Below are 13,605 nucleotides of genomic sequence, written 5' to 3' on the forward strand. Positions count from 1 at the left end.
TCCCTGCTTATTTAACTTATATGCAGAATTCATCATGCGAAAGGCTGGGCTGGATGAATCCCAAGCCGGAATTAAGATTGCCGGAAGAAATATCAACAACCTCAGATATGCAGATGACACAACCTTGATGGCAGAAAGTGAAGAGGAATTAAAGAACCTTTTAATGAGGGTGAAAGAGGAGAGCGCAAAATATGGTCTGAAGCTCAACATAAAAAAAAAAAAAACGAAGATCATGGCCACTGGGCCCATCACCTCCTGGCAAATAGATGGGGAAGAAATGGAGGCAGTGAGAGATTTTACTTTCTTGGGCTCCATGATCAGTGCAGATGGTGACAGCAGTCACGAAATTAAAAGACGCCTGCTCCTTGGGAGAAAGGCGATGGCAAACCTAGACAACATCTTAAAAAGCAGAGACATCACCTTGCCAACAAAGGTCCGTGTAGTAAAAGCCATGGTTTTCCCAGTAGTGATGTATGGAAGTGAGAGCTGGACCATAAAGAAGGCTGATCGCCGAAGAATTGATGCTTTTGAATTATGGTGCTGGAGGAGACTCTTGAGAGTCCCATGGACTGCAAGAAGATCAAACCTCTCCATTCTGAAGGAAATCAGCCCTGAGCGCTCACTGGAAGGACAGATCGTGAAACTGAGGCTCCAATACTTTGGCCACCTCATGAGAAGAGAAGACTCACTGGAAAAGACCCTGATGTTGGGAAAGATGGAGGGCACAAGGAGAAGGGGACGACAGAGAATGAGATGGGTGGATGGTGTTCTTGAAGCTACCAGCATGAGTTTGATCAAACTGCGGGAGGCAGTGGAGGACAGAAGTGCCTGGCGTGCTCTGGTCCATGGGGTCACGAAGAGTCGGACACGACTAAACAACAACAATATTGGCTGCTGCTAACAATGCTGCCAGTGGTAGCTTGTGCCCCTTGTTTGGGCAGATACAGTGGGGAAGCTCTTGCTGGTGGAACTGCCCTGCCAACAAGGGCAGTGTCTCTGGGTTGGGCTGGGTGCAGGGAAATATCCACCTCATCCAAATTCTCCAGCATGATTTGTTGGGGGTTGGGGTTGGTTAATCTGTAATTCACCAACAGCATCTTTCAGATTGTTTCAAAATATTAGGGTTAAGCAGATTTACGTGGTGGAGGTGGCGACCAACCTTTGGCAAACTGATGCACAGAATCCTTAAAGTCAGATCATCCTGACACCCTGGCACCAGCAAGAGCACTTTATTTGGAATTTAACACATTCCAGAGAGTCTGCATACACTCTAAGAGTAATCTTTGTTCCTTGACCTCGTTCTGTCTTGGAAGATAGACATTCCGATGTGCCTGCAAAGGGGAGGGAAGTGCCTGGCTCTATGTTCTGAGACAGGTAAACCCCCCAGGAAAGGAATTCAAAGGGGCCACGTGCCTGATACTGCCTTGAGAGAGCTATTTGTCTGCGTCTTTCTTCAAGTCGCAGAGAACGGCTGGCAGGCGAGGAGAGAGAGAAAGCTAGCGCCGAAATGATCTTGGAAGTTGTTTCTCCGAGCTCACATGCCCCCTTCTACCCTATTTTCCTATCTCTGCGGTCTCCTGGTTTCTCCCGCTGCTGCGGGCGAGGGAGCCGAGGGGGCGTGGCTGCGTCTCACGTGCGACGTCGCCGCCGGCGCGGTGGGCGTGGCGCTGTTTCCTGGGAGGCGGGCCGGCGCGCGGAGCAGCCACTGTGCCGGAGGGCGGAGCCCGGCTGAGGCGGAGCTCGGCAGGCGCGGCTGCCCGGCCGTTGAGAGGTCCCGTCGGGTGGGCGTCGAGCGCCGTGGCTGTCAGGAGCCGCTCGCCCGCCCGCCTCGCTCTGCCGCTCGCTGACTGACTGTCTGACTGACTGAGCGCGCCGGGGGAGGAGAGAGAGCCCAGCTGCCCCCGTCCTGGTCGCGGCGGCGGCGGCGAGGGGCGGACTTCGCGCCCCGCCATGGAGGGCGGCAGCGGCGGCGGCGGCGGCGGGGGACCCTCGCGCGGGACCGGCCGCGAGAGGAAGAAGAGCAAGGTCCCCGCCGACGAGGCCCCCGCGACGGCCGTGCCTGGAGGAGACCCCGGAGGAGGAGGCGTCAACTGCCACTTCTTACTTTTTTAGAATCAGTAGGCAAACTTCAGAAACTAAAGTAAAAAATTAGTGGTGCTTAAGAACACAGTGTAACTCAGCTCTGTATAACAATTGCTCAAGAAGCCAGACCATTCTTCAGTTTGCAGTTGAAAACAGACACAAAAGGGAAGAAAATAGAATAGGAATGGAGGTGGCTATGGGAAGTCATGGGATAAATGTTTTAATTGAGACTTGAGCCAGCCCAACAACTACAGTGGTGCCCCGCAAGACGAATGCCTCGCAAAACGGAAAACTCGCTAGATGAAAGAGTTTTCCGTTTTGGAGGTGCTTCGCAAAACGAATTTCCTATGGGCTTGCTTCGCAAGACGACAATGTCTTGCGAGTTCCTGCTGTTTTTTTTCCCTCCCCCCCTTTTTCTAAGCCGCTAAGCCGCTTATCAGCTGATCCGATCAGCAGATAAGCCGCTAAAAGCTGCTAATAGCGCTAATCCGCTAATCCTTCAATGGGCTTGCTTCGCAAGACGAAAAAACCGCTAGACGAAGAGAATCACAGAACGGATTCTTTTCGCCTTGCGAGGCACCACTGTAGCTGGGAAAAGGGGAAGAGAGATGAAAGAGAGAGAGAGAGCTCTTCAGATTAGAATCAAGTTGGTATTATTACTAATAATAATAATAATATTTTTGTTACTGTGGTGTTTTCCTGTTTGTTTGAAAATGTCTGTACAGGGGGAGAGAAAGGGTTAATATGTAGACCAATAGGAAAGCCGGAGGTGGAGCCTACCTGTTTATAAAAGGGTTTATCCTGAGGTTTGGGTGTGGGTAGTTGGTTGGTTTTAGTGGGTAGTTGGTTCGTTTTAGTGTGTTGGTTGGTTGGGAAAGGCAGTTGGGAAAGCAGTTGGCAGAGAGTTGGAAATAGAGAGACAGTGCAGTTGGTTCTTGTGTGAGGGGAGGTAGAAGAGATAGAGACAGCATAAAATAAGACTAAGAAGGTAAAGAGTAACAACGTTTGGAATGCAGTTAAAGTTTGTTTGTGTCTGCAATAAACTACACTCTTCTTTGTTAACTTAAGAACCTGACTAAGACTAAGTGGTTTATCGGGGAGGACCTGGTTGGTGGCAGCGGATTAGTGGTGTATGGGACAATAGTCCGTGAGACAACTGGGGGCTCTGTACAAACTCCACAATTACTATACCATTTTATCCTTTTTAAAACAAATAAAACAATCCAAAATAGAACATTTGTAGAAGAAAATCAAATATAAAGTGTACTTTCAAAGCAACAATGCTAGCAGGAAACTAAAATATTATCTTAAAGATTTCAAATATAGACTGCACGATTAACAGAACAAAGTTAACAAACACACAAACAAAAAACTTAAACATTTCAAAATAAAACACTACTAAAGGAGATCAAATATAAAAGACACATTTGAAACTGCATCATTTTCAAAGAAATAAAATATTATCATAAACATTAAATACATCTGCTGCTGCTGTTGCTGCCCAAGCTGGTTCATGGCAGGCGACTACTGCTGTGGAAGCTCAGGCTCCAAGACCTGGGTCACCACCGAGAAATCTGGTGCTGGGCAGAGAAACAGAGAGGCTCCGTGAGACACCAAGTGCCATGCCAAGTAGTCTTGCACATGGTGCTTCGCCTCTGGAAGCCTTCCCCTTCTACCTGATGGAAAGGCAGATGATATTGCAGGGTCTCAGGCTGATGGCAGAAACCTGGAGCAGAGCGCAGCCACGCCTTCCTTCCAGCCAACACACAGCAGCAGCATGGAGGTTAAGAGGGGAGAAGAAAGCAATAAGAAAGTAAGAGAAGCAAGGGAGTAGAGCTATTTGCAAATAGGAACCGTATTGTATTGGAAGGAAGGTAGCAAGACGAAGCAAAGGGGAGAAGAAAAAAGGAGAAACTTGATCAGAATGAAGAGGCAGTGTAAATTAAACAAGCAACAGAATTGAAGATAAGAGGGAAATAGTGTGAGGAATCTAATCTAAAATGTATATAGGTTTGTTGTTGTTGTTGTTTATGAATTGTAAATGAACTTCTAGATTAAGAGTGAGAAACCTCTAGTGTGATTACTCTCAGTTGAGATGCTCCCCTTCTTAAATTTGCACACTTATGGGATCTTCTTACATCACTTTTGCACATGTCAGCTGGGGGGGGGTGTCTTGGCCCTCCCCCCCTTACACCTATTTCCCAGGTTAGACAGTTGCCTTACTCTCCTCCTGTGGCATTGGCAACCTTTCTGTATGTGCATACACTCAATGGGTGTGTCCCCCCCCTTTTTTAGTTTGGAATTAAGATGATGCTTGAAACGGAGGAGGGGATCCTGCTTTTGGCAAGAGCCGTTGACCCCAAAGTCCCATCCATGATGATTGATGCTATCACGCTACTGTCTGCCCTCTGCATTCTGCCTCAGCCTGTGGATATGTGAGTGACTATGGGTGATTTATCTTTTGGTTTAGTTGTATTTCATAGGTGGGCAGTCTAGCACTTGGGATCCTTTTCAAAATACATTAAAAACTGGAAGGCTACATCTGAATTGCAAGTTTTACTGTGCATCTAATCTGCACAACGGCCTGAAGCCTAAGAAGCAGAAGCTGAACAAAGCTTGTGTAAGGTTTGGGGTCACCCCCACTTTGAAGCCCCACATCTTACTCCATATTGCTTAGGAGGGTTTTTGGTCCCCTGGATCCAAGGTAACATTGGTTCTTCACAGTTTTTAGAAATTTTAATACAATAGATGCACAATTTATCAAACTCTTACATAGTTTCCTGTTGTGAGCGTATGAAAGTCAGACTGCCATCTTTAAATCACCTGGGAGTGCATCTCATTGAACTCATTGGGACTAGCAAGTAGACATGGCTAGCACTGCACTGTCTGTTAGTGATTTGTTTTCCTTAGTCTTACATAGGCATGAGCACGTTCTGGTGGCACTGACACAACGAGCAGAAATGGATGAAGTGGAACGATTCAAACCCATCTTGGAGTGACACCTCAGTGGCATTAAAGGTAACAAGTAGGGCCTGCAGCAAAAAAGAATTTTCTGTACTTCTTCAGGCCTCAAGCTTCTGCTGATACATTTTTATTATTTCTCAGTCCTCATTTTCTCCATATAGCCACTGGTACTTATGTCTTGAATTTGCTACTTATTATACCAGCATCTTGGACTCTTTTGTGCTGCTTTGGTTTTTGTTTTTATTTAATCATTTTTTTCAATATAAACAACAACCTCAAAAAACACATACAACAAAAACCGCAAGAACACTTATAACACAATTTAATGTTTCAAATTTGAGTACTGATATACCTATGACTACACCTTTTTAACAATATTTCCCCACCTCTCATCCCCCTACTTCCCACCACCGTCTGCCTTATCGCTTAAATATTCCTTCCAGATTTCTTCATATTTATTCATTCTTAATTTGCTTTGACAGGCAATTCATTCGTATGTAGCTAGTTTGTCCATATTATCAATCCATGTGCTCAATGGAATCTTTTTGCGGCTCTTCCAATTCATCAGAACAAGTTTTTTTGCTTCTAATATGGCACGGTACATCCATTTTTTTTTACCTCTTGTAATCTCCCACATTTCCAGTATATAATTTAGAATTAAATTCAATTCCCCTAAATAACATTTTTTTTTAAAAAAATAAAATATTTTTTATTAAGTACAAATTAGAAAACATACATATTCACAACAAAAGAAAATACAAAAGAAAAAGAAAATACATCTAACCAAGGAAAAAGAATTAGAGAATATTTTGTCTCTTTTCATATTTACAGTTATTTATACCTCTATAAAATGCTATTCACAATAAAGCAGTGAAATGAAAGATAAGATATCAGAAAAAAGAAGAAAAGAACAAAGAAAGAATAAAGAAGTAAAAGAAAAAGATCATAAGTGAAAATTTTTAAAAGTAGATAAGTACTCACAATACATAGCCGTTTCCCATCTATATTTATATTCAATTGTAGAATTTCATCTTGTCCTTATCTACCTTAAATAAATTGTGTGGTTTTTTTTTAAAGTCTTCCACCGTTTACCTTACGCGTTTTTAATAATCCATTTGTCAGAACCTCTGTTCTTCATATTTTCCCTTTGGATTTCCTTAATGTCTCACTTTGTATTTTTTTTATATTATGCACAAGATTATTCTAAACGCAACCAGATTTTTATAGTTGATCCCTGGTTTTGTAAATAATCATTTAAGAACTCCCATTGCTTCATAACCATAGTTTTGTATTTTCTCCTTATTATATCCGTCAGTTTTGCTAATTCCAGGTACTCACAAAGTTTCCCCAACCATTCTCTTTTTGATGGGATGCTGTCTTCTTTCCAATAGCTAGCAATCAAAATTATTGCCGCTGTTGTCGCGTATAGAAATAAGTTAGTTTATCTTTTGGGATATCTTTATCTAGAATTCCTAATAGATATGCCTCTGCCTTTTTTGTGTGTGATGTCCTTATCAATTTTTTTATTTCGTCATGGATCATGACTCAAAAGGTTTTAATCTTTGGGCAAGTCTACCACATGTGATATAACGTACCTTTTGTTCTGTTACATTTCCAACATTTGTCGTCGTTCCTTTTATTTATTTTTGACAATCTGTCAGGGGTTAGGTACCATCTGTGGTGAATTTTTCTGAAATTCTCCCTTAATAAATCACACACAGTAAAATTTATGTTTTCCTCCCAAAAAGTTTTCCATCTTTCCAGATCTATCTCATATCCCAAATCGTGCTCCCATTTTAACATGTTTTCCCCTTTCGTCTCTTGTTCTAAGCTGGTTTTCATTAATAATCTATACATTTTTGCAAGTATTTTTGATCGCTTTGCAATATTTCCTTTTCTAATTTTGAGGTTTTGTTTTCTAATCCCTCCTTTTTATGTCTTTTTCATATGTTGCTTTTAATTGATAATATTGTAACCAATTTATTCCAAATGTTTGTAATTGTTCGTAAGCTTCATTTTTGGGGTTTTCCACTAAATTTTTTTCTTTCTCTCTTATTTGTTTATTTATTTCCATAGTATTATTATCTTTATTTCTCCTTTGTTGTATTACATACCCTCTCATATAGGCTTTACTCGCTTCCCAAATCATTTTTTTATCCATATCCTGATTTTCATTTATTTCACAGAATTCTTTCAATATTTCCTTACCCCTTTTAACCCTTTGATCATCTCTCCATACCTCCTTGTTCATTCTCCACCTTCCCTTAGTATGATTTTGAAATTTCATGTATACTGATACTGGATTGTGATCTGATATCGATCTGTTCAGTATCTCTGCTTTTTCTAAACTCAACATCAACTTTTTTGTTACTCTTGCTATATATATCTTCACCTCGCACCAAAATGATCCTATCATCGGGCAGTTAATCATCATATGTACTAAGTTCGCATTTTTACTTCCACACCTCCAGCAGTTGTCTGCATTTATTTTCTTCTGGTAAAGTTTTGCTGGAGTCTGAATATTATTTTCTGCTGAATAAGTCTAAGTCTTAGTCTTAGATCCATAGATTCTATTTCTGTTTATTTTATACTTGACTCCCATATATCTTCTCTTATCTGTACCCCTAACTCTTCTCTCAATTCTTGTCTATCATATTCTAAATCATATTTCTTCCAGTTGAGTAGGGTTTTATATAGTGCGAGTGTAGAGTTTTTTGTTTTTGTTGCAGAAATTAAATCTTGTAGCAGCACTATAGCATCAGGACCAAACTGCCTTTCCAACATATGTTTCAATAGGATGTATTGCCATTGTGTTTCACTGGTTAATCCATACTTTACTTGCAAAGTCTTATATTCCACGAATTTGTAATTTTCATCAATTAATTGATTCAATGTCAAAATACCTTTCTTCATCCAATTTTGCCAAATTATTACTTGATTTCCAATTTTTAATTTGGGTTGGCCCATATTGTTAATTTCTCATGCTGATAGGGGTCATCCTTATTATTTTTATTTATATTCATCCAAATTTTTATAGGTGCTTTAATAGTCTCCAGAATAATAGGATACTTCATAAAATTAGAGCCGAGTTTAGTCCACCCTTCAAGAGGTTCAAAGAAACTATATTTGAGAGTAGCCCAGTTGGGATTCCCGCTAGCTCTCCACTCGTTAGTCTTACTCAGCAGGTGGGCCTGGTGATATAGTTCCAGATTTGGGAGACCAAAACCACCTTCCTTAGTTGGAAGTTGCATTTTATGTAGTGATATTTTTGGTGGCTTTGTACCCCACAGGCACAATCTAAATAGTTGATTTATTTTTTGGAAGTAAAATTTGGGAATATGTATTGGTAATCCTCTAAGAATGTATAAAAGCTTTGGAACAACATTCGTTTTGAGTACATTAACCTTTCCCCAGAGGGAAAGGTTTAGAGGTCCCCAGCTTTCAATATCAAAAGTAATCTCATTTGTAATTTGATTCAAATTTAATTTTACAATTTGGTCTATATCTAATGAAATCATTATACCCAAGTATTTAATAAAGTCTTTGCACATCCAATATTGATGGTTTCTATACAATGTAGCCCTTGGCCCAATTGGTAAAATCTCTGATTTTGTCCAATTTATAGACTATCCTGATATTCTGCCAAAGGTTTTTATTTTCTCCATAATTTTTGGAATTGTATCTTCTGGTTTTGTAATAAATAAAAGGATATCATCCACAAATAATACAATTTTGTAATTATCTTTGTTGTGTTTTACACCCTTGATATGCTCATCCTGAATTATTGTTCTTGTTAATGGTTCCAGGCACAGATTAAATAATAACGGAGAAAGAGGACATCCTTGTCTCGTTCCTCAATTTAAACTAATCAAATTTGAAATTCTTCCGTTTGTAACAATCTGGGACGTTGGGTTTTTATAATTCATTTTAATCCAATTACAGTATTCTATAGGGAAACCAAATTTACGTAACACAAACCCTATGAATTCTTTATATATTCTGTCAAAAGCCTTTTCTGCATCTGATGACAATATCATAAACTCCTCTTCATCTTTATTTAAATTTATCAAATCTATTGTTAATCTGATATTGTCTGTAGCTTGTCTTGTTTTTATAAAACCTGTTTGATTATTAGATATCAAGTCTTGAATAACCTTTTGTAATTTTGCCGCCAATATTGCATTCATAATCTTTTCATCAACATTCATTAATGATATTGGTCTATAATTTGCACATTTAGTAGGGTCTTTGTTAGGTTTTGGTATAATAATTATTAAAGCTACATTGAATGTTGTAGCAGATATACCTTTCTGAGCTATTTCCTCATAGACTTCTAGAAGTCTGGGGACTAGTAGATTTTTGAATATTTTATACCATTCTATAAGAAGACCGGGACGCGGGTGGCGCTGTGGGTAAAACCTCAGCGCCTAGGACTTGCCGATCGTATGGTCGGCGGTTCGAATCCCCGCGGCGGGGTGAGCTCCCGTCTTTTGGTCCCAGCTCCTGTCCACCTAGCAGTTCGAAAGCACCCCTAAGTGCAAGTAGATAAATAGGTACCGCTTTATAGTGGGAAGGTAAACGGCGTTTCCGTGTGCTGCGCTGGTGCTGGCTCGCCAGAGCAGCTTCGTCACGCTGGCCACATGACCCGGAAGTGTCTCCGGACAGCGCTGGCCCCCGGCGCACAACCCTAGAGTCGGACACGACTGGCCCGTATGGGCAGGGATACCTTTACCTTTATAAGAAGACCGTCTGGTCCAGGTGATTTCCCATTTCCCATTGTTTCTATTACATTCTCAATATCTGATATATTTAGGGGTGCTGATAGCATATCTTTTTGATATTCTTCAATAGTTGGTATTTTAATATCTTGAAAGAAGTTTTCCACCTCATCCTCTGATATATTTTCCGGCCCTTCATATAATTTTTTGTAGAATTAAAAAAATTCATTATTGATATCTATTGATGAGGTCGCTGCGATGTTATTTTCATTTCTTATTAAGGGTATTATTTGGTTCGCTTTCTTTTGTTTTAGATGATTAGGTAGAATTTTTGTCCGTCTTTTACCCTGTTCCCAATCTATTTGTCTTAGACTTAGTAGGCTGAACTCAATTTTTTGAGCTACTATATTATTCAGTTCTGATGTTAGTTGTTGTATTCTTTCATATGTAGCATTAGATGGGTTATTTGACATATCGCCGCATAGTGTTTTTAAAGAATTTTTTAAATCTTTGCAGCTTGGCTTTGTTGGCAGAGAAGGATATTTTCTTCCCTCTGATGTAAGCTTTATATCCTTCCCATTCCATCAGTCTTGACGTTGAAGATTTGTAGTTATTTTTAAAATATATTTGTGTTTCTTGGGTTATATATTGAATGAAATTTCTTTCATTTAATAATGATATATTAAAATACCATCTCCTCATACCTTCCTGCGTTTTAGATAAATTATATTCCAGTATTACTGCTGAGTGATCAGCTATAATAGGAATATCAATATCACATCGGCTAGTAAAGGGATGTAATGATGCTGATATTAGAAAAAAGTCAATTCTATGCTGGGTATTATGAATTCCTGCAAAATATGTATATGATTTTTCCTTAGGATGGTGCAATCTCTATGAATCCACTAAATTCCACTCTATCATATAGTTATTAATTGAGATGAATGCTCAGGAAAAAGTAAGAGAGAAAGAACCGGCAACGGACCAATTGAAGAAAGAGAACCTCTCTGAAAAAGCTAAAACAGACCTCACGAAAGATTACTTTTATAATACCTCTACAATTGCGGAGATAAACCTGTTAACAACAGATCCAACACAGTGCGTAAGGGACAGCAACAATCTACCACCTAAGAAGGAAACCATCCCTATGGCAACCACGAAGGACTACCCTTATATTACCTCTGCAGCTGCAGAGATAAACCTGACAACAACAGATCCAACACAGTGCGTAAGGGACAGCAACAACCTACCATCTAAGAAGGAAACCACCCCTGTGACAACCACAACGCGCTCTTGGACCAGCATGAGGTACCTGGATGAGGATGAACTTGGCACCAGTCAAATAGAACACCTCAAGGTAGACTCGCCAAAAAAAGGAGTACTGATCACTAACGTTAGCACGCTGCACCCTTCAACTGATTCTATTGAGTACCTGGGCGATAATACATCTATGGACATTGCCAAAATGAATGAAATCCAACTAACAGATAAAAAGATAGGCCCAAAAAATCTTTCAAAGGCAAATTGACTAAGACCAATTTTTGGCAAGACAACGTGCAACCTTGCCTTGCTAACTTGGAATATTGCAGGTTGGCAAAAGAGGTGTTCTGACCAATCCTTTGCTAAATATATCCAGAGACATGACATTGCTTTCCTCCAGGAGACCTGGAGCACAAGTGAAGTGGAGTTAAATGGTTTTTCTGCGTTCTCCCTCCCAGGTCTTTCAAGTACTAGAGGGGGGCGAGTTAAAGGTGGGTTAGTTACCTTAATCTCAACAAGGCTAAGGGCCACATTTAAAAAACTAGACCCACTAGACCATCTGGCCACAGCTGTGCAAGTACAGTGGAGAACCCAAAGCTGGCTGTTGATTAATGTATACCTACCTCAACAAAGAGAGAAAAGACTGATAAGAAATACTTGGGCTCAATTAGAACAGTATCTTGACAAACTACTAAATCAATTTCCTGATGCCTCTGTAGTGGTGGCAGGTGACCTAAATGCCAGAACTGGACAATCTGATGAGGCTTTGTGTGCCCATTTCCACGAAACAGCCCCCATTATAGAGGAAACCCACCCAATACCAGCTAGAATCTCAAAGGATAAAGGCTGCAATTATGCCGGCTTATGCCTACTACACTTGGTCAATAAGTTGGACCTGGTTATATTAAATGGCCGCACAGAGGGGGAGAAGGTCGGAGAATTCACATTTATATCTAACAATGGCGCCTCCACAATTGATTATATAATTGTGTCGTATGATCTTCAAAACAAAGTTCTGGAATGCAAAGTGGAGGAGCGCTTAGACAGTGATCATCTGCCATTAAGTGCACTTGTGGCTGCGGGAAAGGATTTATCCTGCGCTGAAAAAATCGAGCATTCGAGCCCTACAGCTTTGGAGCTCAGATATTCGCGCATTAGATGGACAGATGAACTGCATAAGGAAATTTCAAGTAGGCTATGCTCAAAGGAATTCCTCATTAAGAGAGAAAACCTCATAACTTCCTCAAGCCATGAATTAAAGATAAATTTATTTCAGGAGCTAATTTTACTCCTTCAAGATCCCCTGAAGGAAAAAAGGAACAGGCCAAGTAGACAATCCTCAGTATATAAAAACTCCAAACCCTGGTTCGATCAAGAATGTCAGGATATGAAGCTAAATTTACTGAAAAAATACAAGAATTATAGATCTGCCAATTTACCCCAACTCCCCACGGGCTGGTTTGAAGATAAACGGAATTATAAAATTTTGATCAAAAACAAAAAACTCCTGGCACAGAAAAGAGAATGGAAATGCCTAATAGATGCATCCAGAGAGAGAGATTCGGCCACCTTCTGGAGACTGGTAGCAAATGGAGTGCGACCTACTTCCTCAAAAGTGGAGTATACTATACCTGCAGGGACTTGGGAGGCATTTTTTCAATCTTCATATTCAGCTCTGCCTCTGACACAGCCACTAATACAGTGTGCGGCAGATGATGAGTGGCCTCCGGTGTCAGTTGCGGAGATTAGGAGGCTTATTCAGGCACTCAAACACAGAAAAGCCCCGGGAGCAGATAACATCTCTCCTGAACTTCTCAAAGCCAATATTGACTGGTGGGCCCCAGTCCTTGCCACCCTTTTCACCAGCATAGATCAAACAGCAATAATACCAGAGGACTGGGGATTGGCAATCATCGTTCCCATATTCAAGAAAGGCTGTAAACTTGATCCAGCCAATTACAGACCAATCAGTCTCTTAAGCATCATCAGCAAACTTTATGCAACTCACTTACGTGAAAAGTTTGTGGACTGGCTAGAACAGGAGCACATCCTAAAGGAAGCCCAGGCTGGCTTCAGGGCACATAGATCAACTCTAGACCAAGGACTGGTATTGCAACATCTAGTGGAGAAATACACCTCAAAGAAAGGAGGCTCTCTCTATGTAGCCTTTATAGATTTCAAATCAGCCTTCGACTCGATACCCCGGCACAGACTTTGGGAAAAACTAAATGTCACAAACATCGATAGACGTCTTTTGCTTCTTATCCGTAGACTACATGAAAATACTCGGATCCGTGTTAGATGCGACTGTTATGGGAACCTATCAAAGGAAATCCAAAGTTCCCATGGTGTCAAGCAAGGCTGTGTTCTTGCCCCTATTCTTTTTAACTTCTATATAAACTCCTTAGTCGGAAAGATGGAGGAAGCAAGTACTCACTCCCCAAATCTAAATAATACACCAATCCCGGTCCTTTTGTACGCAGATGATGCGGCACTTATTTCCTTCTCTTGTGTGGGTCTAAGAAAACTTTTACGAGCTCTTACAGAGTATTGCGAAGCTGAACACCTAATAATAAACTAC

At 40.7% G+C, this 13,605-nt stretch overlaps 1 long non-coding RNA gene across 1 annotated transcript; it reads left to right on the forward strand.

The window, feature by feature from the left end:
* The first annotated feature begins 2,674 nt into the window (after window positions 1-2,674).
* LOC309538841 lies at window positions 2,675-10,696 on the forward strand. The gene is made up of 4 exons (XR_014222374.1): window positions 2,675-2,728; window positions 4,378-4,517; window positions 5,003-5,100; window positions 10,281-10,696. It is a non-coding gene; the product is annotated as an uncharacterized lncRNA (long non-coding RNA).
* The last annotated feature ends 2,909 nt before the right edge of the window (window positions 10,697-13,605 follow it).

Source organism: Podarcis vaucheri (genome assembly GCF_965113315.1).
Source record: "Podarcis vaucheri genome assembly, chromosome: 8".
Lineage (NCBI taxonomy): Eukaryota > Metazoa > Chordata > Lepidosauria > Squamata > Lacertidae > Podarcis > Podarcis vaucheri.